The sequence below is a fragment of the Mytilus edulis genome, chromosome 1, assembly GCF_963676685.1.
Source record: "Mytilus edulis chromosome 1, xbMytEdul2.2, whole genome shotgun sequence".
In the NCBI taxonomy this organism is placed as follows: Eukaryota; Metazoa; Mollusca; class Bivalvia; order Mytilida; family Mytilidae; genus Mytilus; species Mytilus edulis.
The window spans coordinates 28,136,779-28,146,228 of NC_092344.1; positions in this window are offsets into that span (position 1 = coordinate 28,136,779).

Here is a 9,450-nt window from a genome sequence, read left to right on the forward strand (position 1 = left end):
GGACAATTCCATGTAGAATCCTTCAGAAAATGCACTGTTTTAGAGTTACCTCGCCTTCAAATGCCAATTTATTAAAAGAATTAAAAACAACCAAAAATAATTAATATTTGCAAAAATATTAATATTTATAAGTTATATTCTTACATTGTATACATTGGTTCTTAAAAATAAAAAATCACATTAAATATCTGCATTCCTACATCAAATTTTGCTAACTTGATGGAAAATCTGGACCTTTGGTTCTCTGTTTTTAACAATCCAAGATGGAGGGAGACACCCATACCACCTTAAATGAAACCTGTCCTGCCATAAGTGAACTTTGATTTGAACAACTCCGTTCTAACCAAATTTGATCTCAGTTAACGTTTGAGTGGTCTGCTCAACACTACTTTAACGTGTAACCTCGACCGCTCTACATCGATTTTTTTTTCAAATATTTTCAAATTTCTTTGTTTCTCGCTGTAAACAATACAGTTAAATACACATATATTTGTAAATAAAGTACTAATAAAATTGTGCTAGCTATACAAATTTCTTCGTAATCTGCAATTGTATACATTGAAAACGATATTGGTTACTGATACTACTACAATATATAACACATGTGTTACGGGCATTGCATGTATATTTAAACAAATTTCAAATTCTTTAAGTGATATATACATGTTTATGTACAAACAAATTCTGATCGGTCTTAAAATGTATCATTAATCATTATTAAAATTTGGTTTTCAGATAAAATCGATAAACAATACCAATAACGAATTGCACTGAGATTGTACAATATAATCATGGTGAATGAAAGTAATATAGCTGAAGAGTAACCGATATTTATCATGTTTATGGTCGGCTTGCTAATATTTCCTTTTCTGTACCAATTATCAGTGATTGCATGTCCTTTTTTTATTCAATGAAATAAATAAACACCAAAAATTGGATATTCTGACATCTCAAGACAGTCTCAAATATAACAGAATTATTTGACCGCATCAACCAAACGGACAATAACAGTAATAGTTTAATGTCAATATGGATTTTATATTATAATACAAGTGACAGCAATTTTGGAATGCATTGACTTCAAAATTTTGTCATAATCAATTTAGAGTGAAATCATGTCCTCTTTTTATTAAAAATATCGACGCACAACAAAATGTCAGTAGTTTTAAAACCTCAGGTTGACTCGTTTAAGAAAATCATTTGACCTCTTCAATCAAAACTGACCATAGTTGCGCTGTATTATGTATGTGAATATAGAAAAAAATGAGAATGGAAATGGGGAATGTGTCAAAATGACAAAAAAACGACTATAGAGCAGACAACAGCCGAAGGCCCCCATTTGGTCTTCAATGCAGCTAGAAGCTCCCGCCCCCGGAGTCGTCCTTCAGCTGGCCCGTAAACACATATGTATACTAATTTGGTGATAATGGACGTCATACTAAACTCCTAATTTTACACAAGGAACTAAAAGTAAAAATCGTACAAGACTGACAAAGGCCAGCGGCTCCTGACTTGGGACAGGCGCAGAAATGCAGCGAGGTGAAACATGTTTTTGATATCTCAACCCTCACCCTATACCTCTAGCCAATTTAGAAAAAAGCGCAACAATATGCAAAGTAAAAAGTTGAAGACGAAGTGTACGAATTAACTACTCAACAGATTTTTTTAAATTTTACATGTGGATTATGCTTATAAAAATACATCAGAATATAAAATAAAAAAGAGGGTAACCTTGTTTTTTGTTTTCAGATACTAGCTGTTTAAACTATCAGCATGATACGCCAGAAATACAAAGGATATATAGGGAAAATCATAAAAAAAAACGGCAGATATGTTTACTTTAAGATGATTTTCTAATTCGTTGGTGCACAGAAATTTAAAAAAAATCGAAATACGATTAAAAAATAAACGACAAATCCATTAAATTGTATTGTACCGTACAGTATTGGAATACAAATCGTAAGTGTGTGTAATAAATAAAAGCTTAATCGATTGATAAGCAAATAAACTAAAAAATGTTTAAGGATATTTCTTCAGCGAAAATTACACAACTGGCAAATGCATATATAAAATCAACGGTACAAATTTTGTTGCACCAGATGCGTATTTCGACAAAACATGTCTCTTTAGTGATGCTCGTGGCCAAAATATTTGAAGTCCTAATAGGAGAAGTAGACGTAATATATAAAAAAAAATAAAAAAAAAAATAACAGAAATCGATTAAATTTTACATTTTTTTAGTTTAAGTATAGCTTATTTGAAACAGATATTTCAATTGTAATGCAAAAATGCGCCACAGGGAGATAATTTGAAGCTTTTTCAATAATATAAACATTTTAAAAGATTTCTTGGGCCAAAACAAATCAATTTTTTTGGGTTGATTTTTGTACCATATCATAAAATAACAACTAGTATTGTAATAAATAAAACTTGTAATGAACAAAAATGTTTTAAGATTTGCTGAACATTTTGTACCCTCGAGCCTTCTTAAACTAAGCCACAATTTTGAAAATTGAAACGTTTAGTGAAAGAAAAATATATTTAGACAATTATGAGCCAACATTCAATTGTCTATGCGTGTAATTAAAAATTCAGGATTAATACGTTCCATAGTACACTAATTTTAGATTTATAGAAAATCAGGGGTTATTTTTGGAGTACCTCTTATTCAAAGGTAAGTTATTTTCTTATAAGATTTTAAAGTAATGGTGAAAATTGGCACGTAGAAAGTTGATACACATACTATGCAGGATATACTTGGTTTCTATGAAGTCTATTTTAAAGCAAACTATTTAGAAAGCTGTGAAAATTGCAAAAACTGATATGGATTTTAAATTGGTGGTCTGACACCTTATAACGGTGACAAATCCCGATAGGTTTCGAAAATATCAACGCTCTAATATCGCGCCATTTGTTTGTTTACAGTTACTTGCTATGTCCGATTGAAGTCACGCAAGTATAGATTTTGAAGACAATTTGACAGTTTACATAACTTATTTTACAAAAGCGCTTGTCAGATTTGTGAAAGACTTAAATGATCGTTAACAGTTGATATCGACGACTTTCATAAAAAGGGGGGTTTGTATAAACAGCTATTCATTGAAATCCCTAACTTTCGACATTTACATTTAAAACAAAATAATATATAACGATATTTGAGTTTTCAATTATTAATGGTACTTTATCATCCAACAAATCATGGACAGGATGGGTAGATCCAGCCACTTTTAAAAGGAGGTCAAACTATATGCTCAAATTCAAAATCATTGATCGTAAAACATAGGGGATTCCAACTCAAAGGACCCTTACCCTGGACCTGCCACTAAACACCTCAATGGGATAACATTTTTTGTGACAAGCATGACAAGGTAACTACCTGTCGGACCTTGACCAATATGTATGTGTGTCAAAGTCGTAGACGAGATGGATAGATTAAATAGTGTGTTGTATGGAAAAATTAAAGCATTTTTCTATGTAAAAGTGTGTAAACAGGGGCGATTAACTCAAAAACGTCTTCGGAATGTTATGTTAAATTTGTGAGTAAGAGCCCCAGTTAACTCATCAGTAACCTCTAGAAAAAAAATTGTATAATCCTTATAACCAAAAAAAGATTTGATTAACATTTTCTTGTGTAATGACTACTATAATTACCATTAAATGCACAATTGGCAGGTCGTAACTTAGGAGTTGGCCGCCATTTTGACTTTCTTATATCAACAAATTTTCGTTAAATGCAACACAAATTAAAATGAAATAGCACCTACCTTGAAATACTTTATTTAAATGAGATAGTATTAGAATATGAAGCGTACAAGTAACAAAATAATCTTTCGCTTGAAAGTTTTCATTCGTATGACGTTGGGATTTGCCATTACTTAAATTCGCTATATCATTCATGGTTTTTATTTTAAATTTAATTTTATATATTTTCGAAGCTTTACTGCATTGTTTCTTCTTTTTTTGTGTGTTGTGTACTAGTAAGAATAAGAATAGAAACAAATGTTATGTATTTTTTTTCAAACTCAATTTGCTTATATTCCCGGAATCCATACATACATTTGTATTGCCAATGAATAGATCACAGTGAGGGTTACGAAAGTAGTTTCGGAAACAAAGGTTTATCGAAGTGTAAATTCAGCAAAAACATTATAATTGATCATTTCAATTCAAGTATATATAGAATTGCAAATCATATAAGAATTATAGTACAATGGATATAAAGAATGAAGATAATAAGAAAAGTGAAATCTATTGTATGCCTGTGTCACTATGCGAAAGGGGTATACATTGTTACCCTTGACCGTAACGGTTGTACAAAATACTTACTGAAAAATACATTCATGACCATACAAATTTAAAATGAAAATAAGGAGGCTGTATTTGAAATAATCAGAAATTAGAATATACATGTACCTACTTATATGCTATAGGTAATAAATAGATGTCAACAAAACTGAAAATTGCCTTGAGTTGTGAATTACAAAGAGTCATTTATGGAGGTATCACACATGACTCGTGATTTCTTTAAACGTTAATTGAATCCTTTCATTATCACAAAATATAGTAAGGAAAGAAATTAGAATACATTATCAAATGAAACCCATGGTTGAGTACTAAATTTAAGCAGGAAATGATAACTGTTTTAGTTGGCCGACTTTAGGTAAAGTTTTTCTATAACATGTTCCTGTATTAGTTCAAAGATAATACAATTAACCTTAGAAAATTTTAGGTTTCATTACACAATGTGACAAAATCCCGAAAAAGCGGTCTTATCTTTAATCTTCTCTTCCTTAAGTAATTTATGTACTGCAAAAACAGACAAAAGGCCAATTTTAAGCTAGATCATACTTATATATTTCTTGAGATAGAATTTTCTTAAACTTTGCTCAAATAAAGATTTTACTATGTTTTTTTTTCAAAAATATAATAAAAGTATTGGTCTCCGTGCAATTTCCCAAGCTATGGGTCGTTGCAAATTGCCTTTATTTGGTTAGATTGTTCATGAAAATAACACCTTTGTATATTCATTTTTTCCAAATATTCAAAGTAATAGAATTTGATGCGACTGTCATACAAATGAGAGGTTTAGCGCTATATAACCAGGTTCAATCCACCATTTTCTACATTTAAAGATGCCTGCACCAAGTCAGAAATATGACAGTTGTTGTCCATTCGTTTAATGTGTTTTATCATTTGATTTTTCCATTTGATTACGGACTTTCCGTTTTGAATTCTAATCGGAGTTCAGGTTTTTTTGTGATTTTACATTTTTGTGTGCTTAAAAAAATATCTATGAGATCGAATTTTGAAATAAATTGTGAGAAGATAGATTTTAGAATATGTTTTAAGAAAAAAAATGGTGTCACCGAACTTGTTTTCTTGCTACAAGTATAAATTTTACAAAATCCATTTCAGTCCAGTATATATGTTTTACTAAAAGAGTTGTCCTCCCTTAAATGCTTCTTTGAAAAAAAATGATTCTTAAAACGCAAAATTTGATATTTGTTTAAATATTTTGAGTTATTCAATAAATCATTTTGTTTAATATGAATAAACAGTCCAACCAATAAATTGCAAATATGTCTCCAAATGTGCAGATTTGGGTTAATAACTAGATCGATTCTGCACTGGTATTGTACAATCCAAGCTATATCATGAGTCTATATTAAGATAGTATTTGAAAAATAAATCACCCCATGAAATGAATCAATACAAAACATATGGTGTAAGTCTCAATTTGATATACAGCATTCTCTAAATAATAGTGCATACATAAGACATCATGAATGTAAATAGAAAGCCACACTCGTTTTAGAAATTAGCCAACTTAATAAATCGAAGATTGAAATACATATACAAACAAAAAGTGTGTTGATTTTTTTTTAATTTGCTCCTCATGGTCCTGACAAATAAAACTTATAGAAAGAAGCGAGCTAATATTCATCTGAATGCAAAATACTTTCTTCTTATCAGTATTAGATACAGAAATTAAATAAAGTTAAAATCTTATGTTCTATTCTTGTTGTATATGTATGCTTGAATGTTTTCTCCTATCTGAAAAAAAGTTGTAATTGTACTTTTTATCTTGGAATATAATGTTATATTATTTATAATATTTGTTACTCAATGCATATTAACTGAAGGAAACATGTATTCTCAATATATAAATTCATTATAATCCCGCCAATGTAATGCGGTTACATCAACGATATACAGAGAGACAAACATGAGCTTGTTCGCTCTAAATAAAACCCAACACAATTGCATATTGAATAAGCATTTAATATAACATGCAAATATCAAACAAGAGAACACATGTTGCGTATAATATCTCAAAAACAAATTTTATAAAATATCAAAAATATCAAAATTATTCATCTTACCAAAATGGTATTTAAAACCATGCATATAACTAGACTGTAAATAGTGATTCGTTCATCTGATATAATTAGAACGAAGGTGGGGCATAAAAAACGCGCGTTTCGTCTGCAAAGACTCATCAGTGACGCTCGAATTAAAAAAAGTTAAAAAGGCCAAATAAAGTGCGAAGTTGAAGAGCATTAAGGACCAAAAATCCTGAAAGTTTTTGCCAAATATAGCTAAGGTAATCTATGCCTGAGAGAGAAAAGCCTTAGTATTAAAAAAAAAATAAAATAAAAATAACAAGACTATCAAATATTGATTAATTCATATGATTACAAACTATATGTAACGAAAAAACAAAACATAACACACATTTACACTAATTAAAAATAAACTAGAGGTTCTCAAGAGCCTGTGTCGCTCACCTTGGTCTATGTGCATATTAAACAATGGACACAGATAAATTCATAACAAAATTGTATTTTGATGATGGTGATGTGTTTGTACATCTTACTTTACTGAAAATTCCTATTGCTACGATTATCTCTATCTATAATGAACTTGGCCCAGTAATTACAGTGGAAAATATTCTCGAAAAATGTTAAAAATAGACTATAACAGTCAGTAACTCCTATATAGGGCAAATGATCATGTCTGTCGTGCTAACTTGTTTGTGAATCTTACTTTGCTGAACATTATTGCTGAATACTATTTATCTCTATCTATAATATTATTCAAGATAATAACCAAAACAGCAAAATTTCCTTAAAATTACCAATTCAGGGGCAGCAACCCAACAAAGGGTTGTTTGATTCATCTGAAAATTTCAGGGCAGTTAGATCTTGACCTGATAAACAATTTAATTCCGTGTCAGATTTGCTCTTAATGCTTTGGTTTTTGAGTTATAAGCCAAAAGCTGCATTATAACCCTATGTTCTATTTTTAGCCATGGCGACAATCTTGGTTGGTTGACTGCGTCACCGGACACAAACAAGATACCCCGATTATAAGTGTGGCCAAGTTTAATTTGATTTGGCCTAGTAGTTTCGGAGCAGAAGATTTTTGTAAAAGATTACTAAGATTTACGAAAAATGGTTGAAAATTGACTATAAAGGGCAATAACTCCTAAAGGGGTCAACTGACCCTTTCCGTCGTGTTTACTTATTTGTGAATCTTACTTTGCTGAACATTAATGCTGTTTACTGTTTATCTCTATCTATAATATTATTCAAAATAATAACCAAAACAGCAAAATTTCCTTAAAATTACCAATTCAGGGGCAGCAACCCAACAACGGGGTGTTCGATTCATCTGAAAATTTCAGGGCAGATGATCTTGACCTGATAAACAATTTAATTCCATGCCAGATTTGCTATTAATGCTTTTGTTTTTGAGTTATAAGCCAAAACCTGCATTTTACCCCTCTGTTCTATTTTTAGCCATGGCGACAATCTTGGTTGGTTGACTGGGTCACCGGACACAAACAAGATACCCCGATTATAAGTGTGGCCAAGTTTAATTTGATTTGGCCTAGTAGTTTCAGAGGAGAAGATTTTTGTAAAAGATTACTAAGATTTACGAAAAATGGTTGAAAATTGACTATAAAGGGCAATAACTCCTAAAGGAGTCAACTGACCATTTCCGTCGTGTTGAATTATTTGTGAATCTTACTTTGCTGAACATTAATGCTGTTTACTGTTTATCTCTATCTATATTATTATTATTAATAATAACCAAAAACAGCAAAACTGCATTTTACCCAAATGTTCTTTTGCAGCCATGGCAGCCATCTTAGTTGGTTGACTGGGTCGTCGGACACACTTTTTAAACTAACTACCTAAATGATGATTGCGGCCAAGTTTGGTTTAATTTTGCCCAGTAGTTTCAGAAAAGAAGATTTTTGTAAAAGATTACTAAGATTTACAAAAAATGGTTAAAAATTGATTATAAAGGACAATAACTCCTTAAGGGGTCAACTGACCATTTTGGTTCTGTTGACTTATTTGTAAATTTTATTTTGCTGAACATTATTGCTGTTTATAGTTTATCTCTATCTATAATATTATACAAGATAATAGCCAAAAACAGCAAAATTTCCTTAAAATTACCAATTCAGGGGCAGCAACCAAACAACAGGTTGTTGGTTTCATCTGAAAATTTCAGGGCAGATAGATCTTGACCTGATTAACATTTAACTCCAATCAGATTTGATTTAAATGCTTTGGTTTTTGAGTAATAAGCCAAAAACTGCATTTTAGCCCTATGTTCTATTTTTAGCCATGGCGGCCGTCTTGGTTGGTTGACTTGGTCAACGGACACAATTTCTTAACTAGATACCCCAATGATGATTGTGCCTAAGTTTGGTTTAATTTGGCCCAGTAGTTTCAGAGGAGAAGATTTTTGTAAAAGTTAACGACAACGGACGACGACGGACCCAGACGGACGACGGACGCAAAGTGATGAGAAAAGCTCACTTGGCCCTTTGGGCCAGGTGAGCTAAAAAAGATTTGGTTTCAAAAGCGAGAGGTAGTGGAGGAAAGCGGAAAATCGACAAATTAATTTTTTTGTGAGATAACATTTCTCTTCTTTGAATCTCTAAATGATGGTGTTGTCTTTTCATTGGTTGGTCGGCTAACGATCTTAACAAGAGACATGCTAAAACAATGGCAACAATCGTGGCAGTATGAAGGGACCAAAAATTCATTTCCGTCTAACATAAATATCTTTATGATCCCGCCAATGTAATACGATTACAACAACGATATACATAAACTGTAGGGGATCATTTTGGAGAGTAACATGGTGGCAAACTGTGTGACGGGGATATCCTGGGATCTTGGCTTACTGGTCTACAGAAGAGCAAGGTTGAATACAACAACATAGTTTCGTCAATTGGATATTAAAATGATGCTTCGTGGGATAGCGTCATTTCTTGACGTATGGCGGGAATGTCGATATTGTTTCGAATTCATTGCAAATTATTTCTAATTGCGTATTACATACAAATTTCCAAAAAGTTAGCTTACAATAAACACACCTTATTGATTAACAACGCGAATCAACTGTAAATTAACGATTCGATCGTCG